Below are 6,689 nucleotides of genomic sequence, written 5' to 3' on the forward strand. Positions count from 1 at the left end.
TAGGATGACATATATATTACACTTAATTCAATTTTAAAATAAATGTTGAAAAAATATAAACTTGATTATTCATTATCTGAACAATAGTGAAAGTCCTTGAAAAGAAATATATAACTTGTAGTCAAGTAATATTTTAACCCAATAAAACAAACAAAACAATTGAGTTTACTCATAACCATTTTCTGAGGTTCTCAGAAAACATATTTGTGCTGACGACACCAGAGACGTATAACAAGAATGAGTTATTTTCAGAGATAACGCATATAATAGGGTAGGATTTCAATTAACATTCAATGAATATATGTGGACTTTGCAAAGTGCACATAAATGATTATAGAATTTGCACATGTATGTGTACAATACAGACACACTCATATATATATATATATATATATATTATATTATATATTATATATATATAGGCGCAGAGTGGCTGTGTAGTAAGTAGCTTGCTTACCAACCACATAGTCTCGGGCCGACCAAAGCCTTGTGAGTGGATTGGTAGACGGAAACTGAAAGAAGCCCGTCGTATAAATGTATATATATATATATATATATATATGTGTGCGTGTTTGTGTGTCTGTGTTTGTCCCCTAGCATTGCTTGACAACCGATGCTGGTGTGTTTATGTCCCCGTCACTTAGCGGTTCGGCAAAAGAGGCCGATAGTATAAGTACTGAGCTTACAAAGAATAAGTCCGGGGTCGAGTTGCTCGACTGGGGGCGGTGCTCCAGCATGGCCGCAGTCAAATGACTGAAACAAGTAAAAGAGCAAAAGAGTAAGATATATATAATTATATATATATATATATATATATATATCCTCTCTTCGCCGCGTGTCCCCCTCCTCCTTCCTTCTTCCTTTCCTTGCCTATAAAACAAAATTCCTTTACACGTGGTTACCACTATTGAAAAGACTGCCTCACGCGCTGCTACTACACTTTCGTCCTTGCCAGCAAAAAGGCTTCTTCGTTCGTCCCCTTGTGTGGTTAATTTCCTGTATAGTATTCTTGTTATTTTCTCGTTTTGTAACTAATTGTACTTTTTGTACATGTATTTTTATTTTTGCAGTTTTATTGTTTGTCTATGCCAGAAAAAAGGCTTTTTCGTTCGTCCTCTTGTGTTTGTTTTTGTACATGTATTTTAATTTTGCAGTCTTATTGTTACGTCTTGTTTGTGTTCGTACTCATTGTGCCCCGCTGCTTGAAATTTTATTTTATTCTCTCGCGGAAGGCCTATTGGATAGTGTTCTGTTATGCCTTCGAAACATGCCTGACTCCTCTAGCGAAGCTGATGACGGGGGTTTTGTCATTGTGTAACCTGTCCGTATTTGGTTTTCGTTTTCCGTTTTCTTGTTTTTTGTTTTTTGGCTTTTTCTGTTTCTACGTCTTATGTGATGTCCTGTACTTCCGTATAATTATTTATATATGCATGATGTATATACATGTAGATGTAGGTACGTACATATATGTTTGTATGTATGCATATATTTTATTTATCTCCTTATTGTCTGACAGCGCCCCGCATCAGGTTCGTTCCGATTCGTCGTTTCGATCCACTTCTTGGTCCCCTTTTTTTATATTAATATTATTATATTGAAGATGCGGTACTCTCTCTCCCTTTGCTTTAACCTCTTCAATCTTTCTCCCTCCCCCTCCTCCTCTCTTCGCCGCGTGTCCCCCTCCTCCTTCCCTCTTCCTTGCCTATAAAACAAAATTCCTTTACACGTGTTACCACTATTGAAAAGACTGCCTCCACGCGCTGCTACTACTACACTTTCGTCTTGCCAGCAAAAAGGCTTCTTCGTTCGTCCCCTGTGGTGGTTATTTCCTGTATAGTATTCTTGTTATTTTCTCGTTTTGTAACTAATTGTACTTTTTGTACATGTATTTTTATTTTTGCAGTTTTATTGTTTGTCTATGCCAGAAAAAAGGCTTTTTCGTTCGTCCTCTTGTGTTTGTTTTTGTACATGTATTTTAATTTTGCAGTCTTATTGTTACGTCTTGTTTGTGTTCGTACTCATTGTGCCCCGCTGCTTGAAATTTTATTTTTTAATCTCTCGCAGGAAGGCCTATTGGATTAGTGTTCTGTTATGCCTTCGAAACATGCCTGACTCCTCTAGCGACAGCTGATGACGGGGGTTTGTCCTTGTGTAACCTGTCCTGTATTTGGTTTTCGTTTTCCGTTTTCTTGTTTTTTGTTTTTTGGCTTTTTCTTTTCTACGTCTTATTGTGATGTCCTGTACTTCCGATAATTATTTATATATGCATGTATATATACATGTAGATGTAGGTACGTACATATATGTTTGTATGTATGCATATATTTTTATTATCTCCTATATATATATTATTATATATATATATATATGTATATATATATATATATACAATTATATATATATATATATATATATGTGTATACAGTTGTATATATATATATGTATACAGTTATTATATATATATATATTATTATATGGTTATATATTGTATATATAATATACAGTTATATATATATATATACACTTCCGGCTTTCGTAGAGTAAACACGTGTGGTCTCGCTCCGCTTCTTTCTCTCCGCTCTCTTTCTCTATTACCCCCCTACCCCCCCTATTGCACTATTGGATTAATATAACTTAATATAATTAGATAGATAGATAGATAGACAACATATCTCTCCTCTTCCTCTTCTCTCTTGCTCTCTTCTCTTGGCTCCCAATCTCTCCTTAAGTACATAGACGCTCTCTTTCTCTATTACCCCCCTACTATTGGATTAATATAACTTAACATAATTAGATAGATAGATAATATATCTTCCTCTTCTCTCTTGCTCTCTTCTCTTGGCTCCCAATCTCTCCTTAAGTGCATGGACGCTCTCTTTCTCTATTACCCCCCTACCCCCCTATTGCACTATTAGATTAATATAACTTAATATAATTAGATAGATAGATAGATAGACAACATATCTCTCCTCTTCCTCTTCTCTCTTGCTCTCTTCTCTTGGCTCCCAATCTCTCCTTAGGTACATAGACGCTCTCTTTCTCTATTACCCCCCTACTATTGGATTAATATAACTTAACATAATTAGATAGATAGATAATATATCAAGAATGTCCAGAGCTTGGAAACGTGATGAACTGGCGTGGTTCCTGCGAGGATGGCAATGTGCTGACGGAGAAAGTCCAAGTAACATAATTGCGGCAGCACTAAGGAACAAAGGATTCAAAAGGACGCCAGCACAAATAGAGCGGAAGAGGCAAGAGTTCGTACGCTCATACGCACTTGTCAGATCGCACATAAACACACTGGATGCCATTTTTAACAGCGAAAAACGCGAACAAAGTAAAGATGGCAAGGATGGAGACGCGGGCGCAGATAAGGAGGGTCACCCCCACCTGGTGGACGCCCAGGAAGAAAACTCCAGCGAGAGGCCTGCCCGGGAGGTGAACCCAGGTACGGATGCTCCTACCGGCACCAAACCATGGACATGGCGATGAAGAGGCCAAAAAAAGAGGAAAAAACTGAAGCTAAAACTCAGACAGCCAAGGGGCAAGGCAGCCAGGGATAGAGGCAAACCTAACTGTCCATATGCCAAAAAGGATGGAAACAAGCGCAGCGCACACGGTATGTATGTTCTACCTGAGAGGTGCCTGCCGGCATGGAGAGGAAGGTGCAGGCTGCCGCTTTGCACATCCGGGACCCTGCCACAGAAACCAACCACCGAAAGGAAATGGGATGGACCACGCATCACCGGCCCCAAAACGGAGGTACGCAGATGTGTGTGCGTACCACAAACCACCAACGTGTTGTTGAAAGGGCAGCTGCTGAGCAGGAATCTTTTTTGTGCATGGCACAAAAGATTGTACAGCAGCTAACCTGGCTCCATCAGGCTCAGGCTCGCAGATGAACTGCCCACAGTTCACAAGACCGCCACAGCAGATGGACCCAGGGTGACACCACCGGCAACAGCATATACACCTCACCTCGATGCTCCTACTGAACATCAGAGGACTACTAACACACAGTAACAGGACAAAAGTCCCGTTCCTGAGAGATTTGTCGCATGCAATCAAGCCTTATGCATAGCACTCACAGAAACGCATCTGAAACCGGACATAGCAGATGCGGAATTACACATACCACAGTATGTTGTACTACGGACCGACAGGAAAGAAAGAAGTCATGGAGGAGTTGCTATGTACATCCGTGGGGACCTCACACCCCAGGTCCTTTTGTCATATTCAAACTCGGTGTGTGACACACTGATTGTACACATAAGGCAACTTGATGTAGTGTGTGTGTGGCTACATATCGCCCTCCAGATGCCCCAAGTCATATGGGCAAGTTTGAGGACTGCCTTTTAAAAATAGAAGAAGTTCTAACCACATTAGAACAACACATAAGTGTACTTCTCATGGGAGACTTCAATCTACCGAATGTCAGATGGCCCGAGGGCCTTTCTCTCCCAGGAATGACAAGATGTGAACGAGGACAGGCGAGGTCCCTCCTGAACCTCACCAACACCCTGTACATGGAGCAAGTAATACTCCAACCAACCAGAGCGGGTAACACACTGGATCTCTGTTTCACAAAATATGGATCTCATCCATAATGTGAAAGTGACACCGACACTACTCTCGGATCACAACATGGTAGAGCTGACCATGTACGGGCCAAAAGAGCACGGACATGCAGCCTACAAGAAACCCTCAGAGTCTTTCTAGCTTGAACTTCAATAAGGCAAACTGGAAACAAATTGAGAAAGAGATCCTCAAACAAAACTGGCCTGAATGTCTCTCCTCGCCGGACATCGACATGATACTTCAACAATTCATGTCTGTAATGCAAGCCATATGCTACAAATGTGTCCCAGAGAGAAAGGCCACTGTACAAGAACAAATCCCAGAGAGAGAAAAATTTTAATGAGACGGCGCACAAAAATCTCAAATCGCCTAAACAAACAAATTGAAAGCAGTGAAAAGTCCCGCCTGAAAATAAAACTGTTGGAAATTGAAAATGGTCTGCAACTCTCCCATGAGAAGGAAGAGCAGACAAAGAAGCCTGGGCTATAGACAACATAAAAACTAACCCAGAGCTTTCTACAGGTATGCCAAAGAAACAGCTACGGTGCACTGTAGGATAGGGCCACTCCTTGAAAAGGATGGCACACTCACAGGAAAACCAATGAGGGTAAGTGAATACTGAATGAACAATTCAAGAGTGTTTCACTCCACCCCTTGGGCTTTTCCAAATCAGCAATCCAACTGACATTTTTACCACTGCAGATATAGAATCAGAGGCGGCGACGTTAAATTACATCGATATAAAGGAAGATGATGTAATAAAGGCTATAGATGAAATGAAAATAGACTCAGCTATTGGCCCCGATGGATTCCCGTCAATCCTCTTAAAAGTATGTAAGAGAGTCTTAGCAAGACCACTGCAGTTCCTCTTTCAGAGCTTCCTTGCAGCTGGCAAACTTCCAAGAAAACTGAAGGAAGGTAAAATATGCCCTATTCATAAAGGAGGTGCAGAGCGAAGCCAAGAACTACAGACCTATCTCTCTGACCTCACACATCAGCAAGGTCATGGAACGAATAGTCAGAAGGAAACTAATCACCTTCCTTGAAGAAAATGACTTGCTGCCTGACACCCAACATGGTTTCCGACCAGGAAGAAGCTGCTTAACTCAGCTCCTGCAGCACTATGACTGGGTGCTGAAACAACTGCTCAACCACTCAAATGTGGAAGTCATATATCTCGACTTCGCAAAGGCCTTCGATAAAGTCGATCATGGAATGATATGTCACAAACTGCGTGATCTTGGCATAGTTGGAAAACTAGGAGAATGGCTTCACGACTTTCTGAAGAAATAGAAGTCAGGTGGTAGTAGCCAATGGGGCCACTTCCATTAGCACGCAAATAGTGAGCGGTGTTCCAAGGGCACTGTTTTGGGACCACTACTGTTCATAATGGCCCTCTCAGACATGCCCTCAGCCACGCGGAGAGCCACGATCACAAGTTATGCAGATGATACAAAAGTTTCACAGGTAATACAGAACCCTGAAGACACTAGGCACCTGCAATATGAGCTGGACGAAATTTACAAGTGGGCTGAAAAGAATAGCATGCAGTTCAATGCTGAAAAGTTTCAAGCTTTATACTATCAGCATGCAAACTGAATGCAATACCCAAGGAATACACTGGACCCGGAGGGATTGCAATCCCAGAGGCACAATCAGTGCGTGACCTGGGTATTCACAGAGTGATGACGCGACCTTTCATGTACATGTTGCTAAACTGACAGTGAAATGCAGACGCCTGGCTGGATGGATTCTTAGAACCTTTAGAACAAGAGAACAGGAAACCATGATGGTCCTCTGGAAGACACTTGTCCTAAGTCACTTTGACTATTGCTCTCAGCTATGGTCACCATCCAGTGTCAAGTTGATCACAGAACTTGAGGCGATCCAACGAAGCTACACGAAGATAGCCTCTATGCAGAATGTAAGCTACTGGGAAAGACTCAAGAGATTAAAATTATATTCCCTGGAGCGTAGGCGGGAAAGATATGCCATAATATACATCTGGAAGATCCTGGACGGAAGCGTCCTGAACTTTGGCATCGAGAGTTACGCAAACGCCAGAACTGGGCGCCACTGCGTGGTGCCTAGGACTCCAAACTTGCCAT

This window comes from Octopus sinensis, linkage group LG23 (assembly GCF_006345805.1).
Source record: "Octopus sinensis linkage group LG23, ASM634580v1, whole genome shotgun sequence".
Lineage (NCBI taxonomy): Eukaryota > Metazoa > Mollusca > Cephalopoda > Octopoda > Octopodidae > Octopus > Octopus sinensis.